We start from the raw sequence: 10547 nt of genomic DNA on the forward strand, positions 1-10547 counted from the left end.
GTGAGTGCCCCTCCCGTGGGCTGGCTTCCCATCCCAGAGCTTGGAGGGTGGGTGTCAAGGCCTTTGATACCTGGTATAGAAGAGTAGGTGTCCCCCCTGCCCTATTTTCTTACCTTCAGCAAGGACAGAGCAAGGAAGAAGGGGTATCATCTGTCCCTGGAAGAAGTCAGTGTCACTGTCGGTGACATGGTGGTAGAGTTCTGCTGTTAAAGACTGCTGATCATTAGTTTGCCAAGAAAGGGTTTCTCAGTTAAGTAACAAAGGCTTACTAACAGACAATGATAATGGGCCAGACCGTTTTCTAGAGCATGGGGACCTGAAGATATCCAAGGAACAATCTGGTGGCTCATTGTGGTGTTTGGGTGATGGTTCATCTAAGCACATGGTTCATTTCAACTTCCTGGCTTTTGACATTCGAGGCCAGATAATTCTTTCTTGTGGGGTCTGTCCTGTGTATTTCGGAGTTCTAAGTAGCATCCCTGGTCTCTAGCCACCAGGTGCCATTCATAGCCCTCCCCCTAAGTCATGAGGACCAAAATGTCTCCAGACATCCCCAAGCATTCACTGGGGTGCTGGAGGAAGTGGGGCGGGGGTGGGACTTGCTGAAGGCCGAGAACCCCTAGTTGGCAGATGGATAATGATCACTGAATCCCAACTTTTTATTTGACACGGTAAGGGGAGAGAGACAATTTTATACTGAACTAATCAACTAAACGGGAAAAGGAACACGGGAGAGGAGGAGGGGACCTGGTGGAGCCCTGTCATCATAATCCTGTCAGGTGGAGTTGAGTCGGTCCTGAGATTGAAAAGATGGAGCAAGGACGACAATCAGTCATTGGGGATCTGAAAGAAGCCTGCAGTGATCGATCGCATCCAAAGGAGCACCCAGGCCCGGGGAGGCCAGCTGTGGGAACGAGTCCTGACTGGCATGAAATAAAAGGTTTTTAACCACATGGAGCAAAGCAGTCTCTGAGCTCTGCCAAGAAGGAATCTGGAAGGGACACAGTTATGGAGATTACGACAAGAGAGATGATTAGGGACTTGGGGAGTTCTTTTTTCAAGGACTTGCTAAGGAAATGGGACTATAATTAGAAAGGGAAGCAGGCTTTCTCTCTCTTTATCTCTCTTTCCTTCTTAGGTGAACTAAAAAGCTTCGGTAAATACACACCAAGAATCTATGAAAACTTCCAAATCAGTGGGAAAATGTTCTAACTTCAAAAATCGCTAATGAATACGTCCTAAAGCAAAGGAAAGCTGCATTTGAAGAATCTGTCTCCTGGTTACCTGTCAAGTCAGGTGCTTCAGGATTTTTCGGTATGTCCCGAAGCAACACATGACAAGCTATTAAAATGAAAATTCTGAATAAAATTAGGGCAGCCCATTAGCCCGAACAGGGGGAAACATGGTAAGAGATTTAACAGATTTGTGAACTGAGTATTTTTTTTTTTTTTGGTGGCTGATATTTTTACTTTGAAAAGAGTAGAAAGTAATTTTTGCCTTTTTGGCGAGGGGATAAAAACCCAAACTGAGATCTGAGGTTTTTATAGTTTGGCAAATTTCAGAGATATGAAAGCAGAATTTTTGGCACTCAGGGATTGAGAGGCAAATGACATCATATGGCTTAAGGGAAATAGCTAAAAAAGTACATTTGGAAAATTTCAGAAGCTGGCTGCCACCGAAATGATTTTGAATCTTCTTCCCGTGAATTTAGTTGTCACAAAAGGCAACTAACCCTGTAGAGAAAAATGGCAGGTCCCAGAGATGTCAACCCAGGCCTGAGGGGAGGTGGGCTTGGGAGGTCAGCAGTTGCACTGTAAGCCATGGCCTTCTAGGGGCCACTTGCAGATGGGGGGGCACACTATGGGGGAGTTAAATGATTCAGCTTGTGGATGGGGAAGGACAGCAACTTGGCACTGCCCAGTCTCATTTCTTGAGCCCAAATCATTATTTTGATTTTGGAGATTGTATATTTGCAAGGTCAGTGTCACCGCCCCAAAGCTGCTGTGTTACATTACACCCCTTAACAAGACCTCATGGAAACAACACTGTGTTCAGTAGACAGCAGACAGGTTCAAAGGTGGGAGACAGAGATGGAGAGGAAAGACCAGGCAGGAGACTCCCTTCCCTTCAGACCATTCCCATTTTCTTCACCTCTGGGGGGGTCGGAGGGGAGGTTTCAAGGGTAAGGATGGAGAAAGGCAGAAAATCTGAGATAAGAGGATTGTTTCTGGCCCCACTTTTCTCTTTTCTCCCTGAGTCTATTGATTTTCAACAGCAATCCTAGAGTTTGCGGCTTGCAGAGAGATGGTCAATGAAAAGCTATGTAAAACAGCATGTTAAAAAGGGGAAAATATTAACACAAGATAAAAAAGAATAGAAAAAGTGCTTGATGTTGCAAACACATACTCAGCAGTGGAAAAACTCTAATTAAAGTCACCAAATAATCAGGACGAGTAACCCGCCATGACTTTGTACAAGGTCCGATCTGTGTTCTGATAGTGTATTCCATACACCGAGCCTGGCTTTGGAGAAACTCGCTAAATTAACATTGACATTGACCTTTCCGTTGGTAAGATGGAACTGGGCCATGTGGTATGCTCATTCGTATATTAATGTCCAATCAATTTCCTATTTGTTTTTAAATTTTTTATTTTAATTTAAACTTATTTAATTTTTGTGGTCGTGGGGATGGGACAGAGAAGCTAGCACTTTAGGTCCCCAGCCCAATTTTCAACTCTTGATTCAAAACACTTGCTCTTCCTTCCAGTGAGAAAGTCTGAGCAGTGAACCTGCTGATCTCTTCTTGCTTCCCCTCTGCTACTGAATTCATGAGGAGAGTTTCTGTCTTCCTCCTGCCCTCTGATTCATCAGATTGGTTTACTGGGTTTTCTTCCCCATCCTTCCCTATAATTTTTATTTTTATTTTTTTTCAGGCTAACCCTGGTACTTTTGAATTCTTGACCTTATTTTCTTTTGTTTTTCCAAAGGGTCTACTACATCAATTATTCTCACTTTTTCTTAAATCTTCCATTACTTTCCCTCCATGGGCTCCTTCCCCTCCTGGCTACAAATACACTTAGAATGCCTTTATCTTAGGAGAAAAAATATATCCTACAAAAACTTCTGTGTCTCCCTCAACTGTTATCATTTCAAAACTCCTTCTAGCAAACACATGGCTCATCACTACAGTTTGATTCAGCTTCGCTGCCCCCACCCCACCCTTTTTTGTGGAAATTGCTCTGGGAAAGGTCAAGGATGATCAGCTCCTAATTACCTGGCTTATCCTTTATCTGGCTTTTCCTTTATCTTCCATTTAAGATTCCCTGGGAACCACCCTCAGGCCAACTCTCTTTACAGGTTACAGGTTCTCTAAACAGTTTCACCCAAGCCTGAACTTCTAGCTAGAATTTTCCTGTGTCTTCGGGTCTTCTGAATTCCAGCTATCCCAAACTGAACTCACTCTCCACAGAAGCTGGCTTGGGTCTCGGCATGCAAGAGCCTCGCAGGCAGCAGAGGACAGCTCCAGGAGTTGGAGTTTCCAGATGAGAGATGCGCGTTTCCCCTTTCCTCTAGAGAATTCAAAACTCGGACAGAGATGAACTGGCACTTCCCATCCAAATTATCTTCAAGCCACCACCAATTCTGTAATTAGAGAAGACAAAAGAACGAATTCCAACCCTGGGATACATAGATGGGTTGGCCAGTTTTGCAAGAGGACCAGAAGGCCACGGACAGCCCAGCTTCTGGGCTAGTACAGAATCACGAGGTGCATTCATATTCTCTCTTTGCACCTTAATCTATTCTTGTTATTTTCCTGCAAACTGATATTAGGAACACTCTGGAAATTCCAACTCTGGAATTTTGCTACAGAAGTATTCTAAGTATACAGTGTCCTGAGTCTCAGCGTGTCTCCATTAACCTCTTGTTGTAACATTTATTATTCAAGTTACTTTAGTCCAGGTTCATCATCCCTTCTGGTAGAGACTGAAAATTCAGACTTCACCCAAGATTTTGGGAGGCAGAGACGGGGTGTGACCAGCCTCATCAGAGAAGACCCCAAAGAGCAGACTCATGGATGGTCAGAGCCCTGGGGGTCCACTAAGCTCTTGGGAAATTCAGATATTCCCATCAGGCAAGTTAAGTCTTTAGCTATTATCTTTTTAGATTAAAAATTCACCTTGGTAGTGTGTTGAGTGCCACAGCCGAAGGGGCCTCAGCAAACTTCCAGCTGCCGGCTGATGATTGGCTCACAGCGGCCCCAGCAACATCTAGCTGATTGGCTCCTCTGTGGTGATGCTCAGTTGATAAACTTGGAAAATTTTTTATTAATCTTTTGGGGAAGGGACTGGAATGATACATAAGAAAACGAATCTGGGTCAGTAAAGAGGGGAAAAAAATAGAAGACATTCAGGGACACAAAGACAAACTGTATTGCACGGTTTTCCTAAGGTCACCACACCAAATATTCTGACCCCTCTTGTTTTGGTGGCCTAAGTAGCAAAGAGAGCATCAGAGGATATAAGATTTATTGTTCACCTCAAGAGCAACATTTTATTTGATTGGATAAGACTAATGCTTAACATAATTGAACAACTAAAATCTTCACATTCCCTTTGGCTTTGTGTACTATCAGGTCCAATAATGTTTAAACGTATAAATAGCTAGTATTCACATTTGTCTTTCTCATGGTTTTGTATCAAAACTAGGGTCCACCTCCGGGTGGTCCACCTGGCCTGAGGTGGGTGTTGGAGTCCTTCTGAGGTGCAGGCTTTCCTGTCTCAATGGGAAGGCAATTCAAACTAGGATAAAATATAGAATGATTGGAAACACGATTCCTTTCTGTCTTTGATATTTTATCCACATCCAAATTCGAAGATTTAAGGACATCCATGGAAAACAGATGTCTGACACAGGACATTCACATTGTCCTGCGGGTGCTCAGCAGAGACTGGAGGGAGACACTTCCTTATGGGATACAGGCTCGTTCAATTCTCCTGTGATGTTTCTGTCCGGATGCTTTCAGATCCTTTGAACTCAATGCTTTTATCTTACATTGACTCAGTCAATGCAGATGAGAAAGTCCCTTGAGGCAGTAATGTCACCACAAAACTCTGTCCTCAGCTCTTATTGTTCTAATTGGATCTGTAAGGCCTTGGAATTGACACAGCCCAATCAATAATGACTACTTTTAAGCGAGGAACCCTTCTTGGAGACACTGCAGCAGTATTTCAGATTTACAGATATTTTCACATTCAATTAAGAAGATGGAGACCATTCAACCATTGCTGGTCAGAGACCTAGAATTCCTGTAACAAACTTTGGTCCAACTCCATTTGGCTGCAGTATTACTTTATAAGAGGAAATTTGGGCCTTGTCCCCTGTCTTGATGCCCAATGTTTGAAATATGCAAGGAACTGTGTGGTACAGAACAGGGTGTCCTTCCTGTGGGCTGGGAAGACGCTCTCCCTGCCCAAGCTGCCCTCTTCCAATTTTGCTTCCATCCGGGAAACAGTTGGCCATCGATCGAGGCCATCCTTTGGAGTAGCTTAAGGATTTCATTGTGAATGTAGAAAATAAAGTGGATTATTAGATACAAACTCTCACAACCCGCTATGAACAGATGAGCCTTTCCAGTCCCAGATGGGGCATTGGACCAGATGTGGAGACTCTGGCAAAGAGCGCAGGGTCCACTTACACACTGGGGACTCAATTGTTGTAAGCATTTAAAAATTGTTTTTAATAAGGACTAATATATAGAGAATAAAGTGCACACGTATTCAGTGTGTATCTTGATGGATACCTCCCACCCCTCACACAAGTATCTCGAAACACTCACTCCTGCTGTTATGGTTTGGATGTGAGGTGTCCCCTAAAAGCTCACATGTGAGACAATTTAAGAAGGTTTGGAGGAGAAATGATTGGGTTATAGCCTTACCCTAATCAGTGAATTAGTGATTAATGAGTGGTAACTGGATGCAGGTGGAGTGTGGCTGGAGGAAGTGATTCATGGGGGCATGGCTGTGGGGTATATAACTTGTATCTGGGAGTGGAAACCTCTTTCTCTGCTTTCTGATCATCTTGTGAACTGCTTTCCTCTGCCATACTCTCTCGCCATGATGTTCTGCCTCATCCGGACACGGAGCCCCTGGGGAGTGGAGCTGGCTGTCTATGGACTGAGACCTCTGAAACCGTGAGCCCTTAAATCAACTTTTACTCCTCTACAGTTGTTTTGGTCAGGTCTTTAAGTCACAGCCGTGAAAAAGCTGACTAAACCACCTGATTTTCCCAGTAAGTACCTGCTAAAGTTCACCAGTATTTCACACTCTTTTCACCATAGACTTGTTTGCCTGTTTTCTAAAATTATTTTGCATTTTGCTTTTCTTTTCTCTGATTCAACTTTGTATTTGTAAGATTCATCCATGATGCCATGTGTGGTTTATTTGCTCTTTCCTACTGCTGTTTAGTGTGTATTCCATTGTGTGACTACACCATAGTGTGTTTACCCATCTGACTACCAAACATGTCAGTTGTTTCCATTTCTTGGATTTTATGAAGAAACTGTTACAAACATTCTTATGGTCTTTTACACAGCCAAAAATTTCCCAGCATTTGTAATTATTTATATTTCTTTTTTTTTTTTTTTTTAATTTTTTATTGTTGGCTGTTCAAAACATTACATAATTCTTGATATATCATATTTCACACTTTGATTCAAGTGGGTTATGAGCTCCCATTTTTACCCCAAATACAGATTGCAGAATCACATCAGTTACACATCCATTGATTTACATATTGCCATACTAGTGTCTGTTGTGTTCTGCTGCCTTTCCTATCCTCTACTATTATATTTCTTTCAATAATGGAGTTGTGATCCAGATATATATATATTTTTAAACCAATATTTAGTGTTTTTACACTTTTAAATTTTAGCCATGCTTAGGGTTTTAATTTGCATTTTTTTAAAAAATAGTTTTTCTAGTTGTTGATTGACCTTTATTTTATGTATTTTTATGCAGTGCTGAGAATTGAACCCAGTGCCTCACACATGCTAGGTAAGTGCGCTACTGCTAAGCCCCAGCCCCAGACCTTAATTTGCACTTTTTTGATGAATACACACGTTTTGTATTAAGTATGTTTTCATGTGCTTTTTGACTCTTTGGATAGACACTATTCTATGAAGTGCCTATTCAAATGTTTTGCTCGTTTTGAAAAATTGGATTGTTGTTTCCTTGTGGATTTGTAGCAATGCTGCATGTATTTATTCCAAGAGTCCTTAGTCAAGTGTATATGGCAAATATCTTCTTCCAGATTATGAGTTGTCTCAAAAATGTTGACTTTTGAGGATGTTTTTCTGGTTGACACTGAAAGTGACACCTGATTATAACTGTCTAACAGTCAAGTCCAAAGGAAGAAATGGAGATTCCCAGCGTCAGGCATCTCCTGTGGGAAGGGACCTTTTCTGTGAAGTCTTCCCTAAGCCCTGACACCTGTTCCTTTATGTCTTGGAGTGCTGTGAGCTCGCTTCAATTTGCACCTTGATCATATCATATCGCAATTGGTGTCGTGTTTGTGTCTATGCTAGATGATGAGTTTCTAGAAGAGGAGATATATCCTGCATCTCTGTCTCCAACCACAAGCTCATGGCCTGGCACACATTCCACCTAGTAGTTGCTCAGAAAATGTGTCCTAAACAACTATATGAGTGGTCGATTGAGCGCAGGTGTGGCGTGACCAGACGTTATTTTAAGTAGATACTTCTGGCCATTGTATGGAGAGAGGAGCTAGAGATTTCAAATATAAGTGGCAATTTAGATCATACTGTTTAGACAGCAAATCCAGAGAAAATATGCTGAACGATAAGAAGTCTGCATGTGTTTTTCTTCGGTAGCCAAGGGGTGCTCAATCAGCCCGCAGGTAATGATGATGTCAAATTTTGTTAGTGAATTCTCTGAATCTGACTCAGTGACAGATGACAATACAAGACAACAATGACAACAAAAAAAGATATGTCATACAGCCCCAGATGACAAATGCTGACTGAATAGCATAGGTAGGGAGCGCTCAGAGTTGACAGATAGGACATGGCGATCACCAGGAGCCTCAGCGCTCAGCTTGCCTAGTACGATTTTTCCTTGGCATTGACGTGTAAGCTGACGTGACTTTTTATTATGATGATAGAAATATTATTTCAAATGTAAAATTTGAGTAAATCGAATGAGAAAATTCAAAAGATGATACTTGCTGTTTCCATTGTCTCTTGGGCTCAGGCTCAGTTTCAGGAGGGAGACTTCAGTGGGAGCTGAAGGCTGCAGCCCCAGAATGGCTGAACCCCAGGAAGCCAAGGCCTCGGCGGGCCACAGCAAGGTGCAGGCTCCTGGCCCCGATGAAGCCACCACCTCCTCAGAGTGGCCACCTGCGCACTCATGCTCCACCCAAGAGCAGGCTCCCGGGACCCTACCAACACTGACCTTGGGCTTTCTGGGATTTTGCAGATGGGGTGGGGGATATGGCTTGGAAATCTTCAGGTTAAAATTTTAATTTGGAATTGACAACAATCAGCACCACCACTGGGCTTAATTTTTTTACGTGGTGATTTTTAATGAAATACATGTAACATAAAATTCACTACTTTAACTGCTACTAAGTGTACAGTGCAGCGGCATTAAGTAGACTCACATTGCATACCCGATGCACCGCCCACCTCCAGAATGTTTTCATCAGCTCAGCTGAATTCTGGACCTATTAAACTGTAACTTCCCAGTGGCCCCTTCTCTCAGCCCCTGGAAAGCACCATCCTGGTGTCTGTCTTTATGAATTTGATTCCTCTAGGGGCCTCATGTAAGTGCAATCATACAACATTTGTCCTTTTCTGTTTGATTTCATATAGCGTAATGTCTTTGAGGTTTATCCTTGAGGTAGCATGTGTCAGAATTTCCTTGCTTCTTGAGGCCGAATAATTTTCCCTTGTACACATATGTCACATTCTGTTGATCCATTCATAAAGTTTAAAATCTTAAATTAATTATTCCTACTTTTCCAAAATATTTTTTTTACATATTATCAGAAGAAGAAATAAAGTAGGAAGGTAAAGGGACTCATGTTTATTGAGAAATTGCTACGTGCCTATAATAGGCAATATTCGTTAGTCACTGTAACTATTTAGGTCTCATGACAGTCTTGTGAAGTAGACATTGTCATACAAGCATTCAGGTGAGGAAAGTGGAATGATTTGTGCTTGAGTTTATCTCTCTGCAAAGTTCATTCATCCCCCCGCACCCCCCTGTGCATAAGAGGAAAAAAACAAGAGTGTTGACACTGTGCAATTCTGAAATGTATAAAGTTTAGCTTTGTTTATTCATTGTGGGTGGGTGGTACCATCCACCTACTCTCCATTCCCCTTCCCCAGGCCCAGGTATTATATCATCTAAGTCAGCCCAGGTCTAGCATTATTAAAGCAGAATCATTTTCCTTTACTGAAAAAGCACATAGCTGAATAAGGAAAACCATCTGATCATTTCAATAGATACTGAAAAGCTTTTTAATTCTTCACATTCATTATTTAAAAATAAAAAAGCTCAAATACTTCTCCAACTGAATGATGAAAGCCAAGTCTCTCAAGCTCAGATTCTTCATCTATAAATGAGAACTACATCTGTCCAAGTCTTAAACTTCCCCTCTCTTTCTATTCAACCCACAGCTTGACATATATGAATTACATTGTCATTTGTTTCCATGATGTTTTACAATCCTGGAAGGTACTTCAGGGATGGGAATACTGAAGCCCAGGGAAGAAGGATCATGTTGGGGTGCCAGGAGCTGAACTCAAGACTAACCGGTAACACCAGCACTTGAGCCCGGCTCTTGTCTGAGCCACTAAACTGTGGGAAGGCTGCTGACAGACCAGTCAACTCCCACAGAGAAGCTACAGCCTGGCCCCATGACGCAGTTCTGGTTAGTGATCTGAATGTTGGTCATCTCACTCGGTGATCAAATCTGAGGACAACATAAAACTGGAAAGCATAACAACATAGCATGATTTTAGGATCCCAAAATATTTCCATGAGCTGGAAACATGACTTGAATTGTTAAGCCAAGAATTTGAATGCCTGAATCCCCTAACTGCTTAAGCAGAGACTTGGTGGCATCAGTTTTTCAGGACTTATGGTGTTGCAAGTGACAGAAACTTAACTTTGATTGTTTGGGTACAAAAAGAGGAAGTTGTTGTTGTTGTTGTTGTTGTTGGCTCTTCTTTTTTTAAGCAGGGATTGAACTCAGGGGCCCTCAGTCACTGAGCCACATCCCCAGGCCAATTTTTTATTGTAAATAGAGTCAGGAGTTGCTTAGTGCCTCGCTTTTGCTGAGACTGGCTTTAAACTCATGATCCTCCTGCCTCAGCCTCTCAAGCCACTGGGATTGCAGGCGTGCACCATGGTGCTCAGCTGTTTTTTGGCTCTTGTATGCAAATCATGGGTGCCGCAGAATGGGGGCTGCTGGGACCCTCTCAACTTGTCTCATTTCTGATTCTTTTTTTTTTTTTTTTTTTTTTT

The 10547-nt window shown here is 42.3% G+C and overlaps 2 long non-coding RNA genes across 2 annotated transcripts; both read left to right on the plus strand.

Moving 5' to 3' along the window:
- Positions 1 to 1902: 1902 nt before the first annotated feature.
- On the plus strand, positions 1903 to 4498 carry LOC125617632. Its single transcript, XR_007348715.1, has 2 exons — positions 1903 to 3766; positions 3947 to 4498. It is a non-coding gene; the product is annotated as an uncharacterized LOC125617632 (long non-coding RNA).
- A 1763-nt stretch (positions 4499 to 6261) lies between these two features.
- Positions 6262 to 8555, plus strand: LOC125617631. The gene is made up of 3 exons (XR_007348714.1): positions 6262 to 6288; positions 7017 to 7052; positions 8268 to 8555. It is a non-coding gene; the product is annotated as an uncharacterized LOC125617631 (long non-coding RNA).
- Positions 8556 to 10547: the final 1992 nt, after the last annotated feature.

This window comes from Marmota marmota, unplaced genomic scaffold (assembly GCF_001458135.2).
Source record: "Marmota marmota marmota unplaced genomic scaffold, marMar, whole genome shotgun sequence".
Taxonomy (NCBI): domain Eukaryota; kingdom Metazoa; phylum Chordata; class Mammalia; order Rodentia; family Sciuridae; genus Marmota; species Marmota marmota.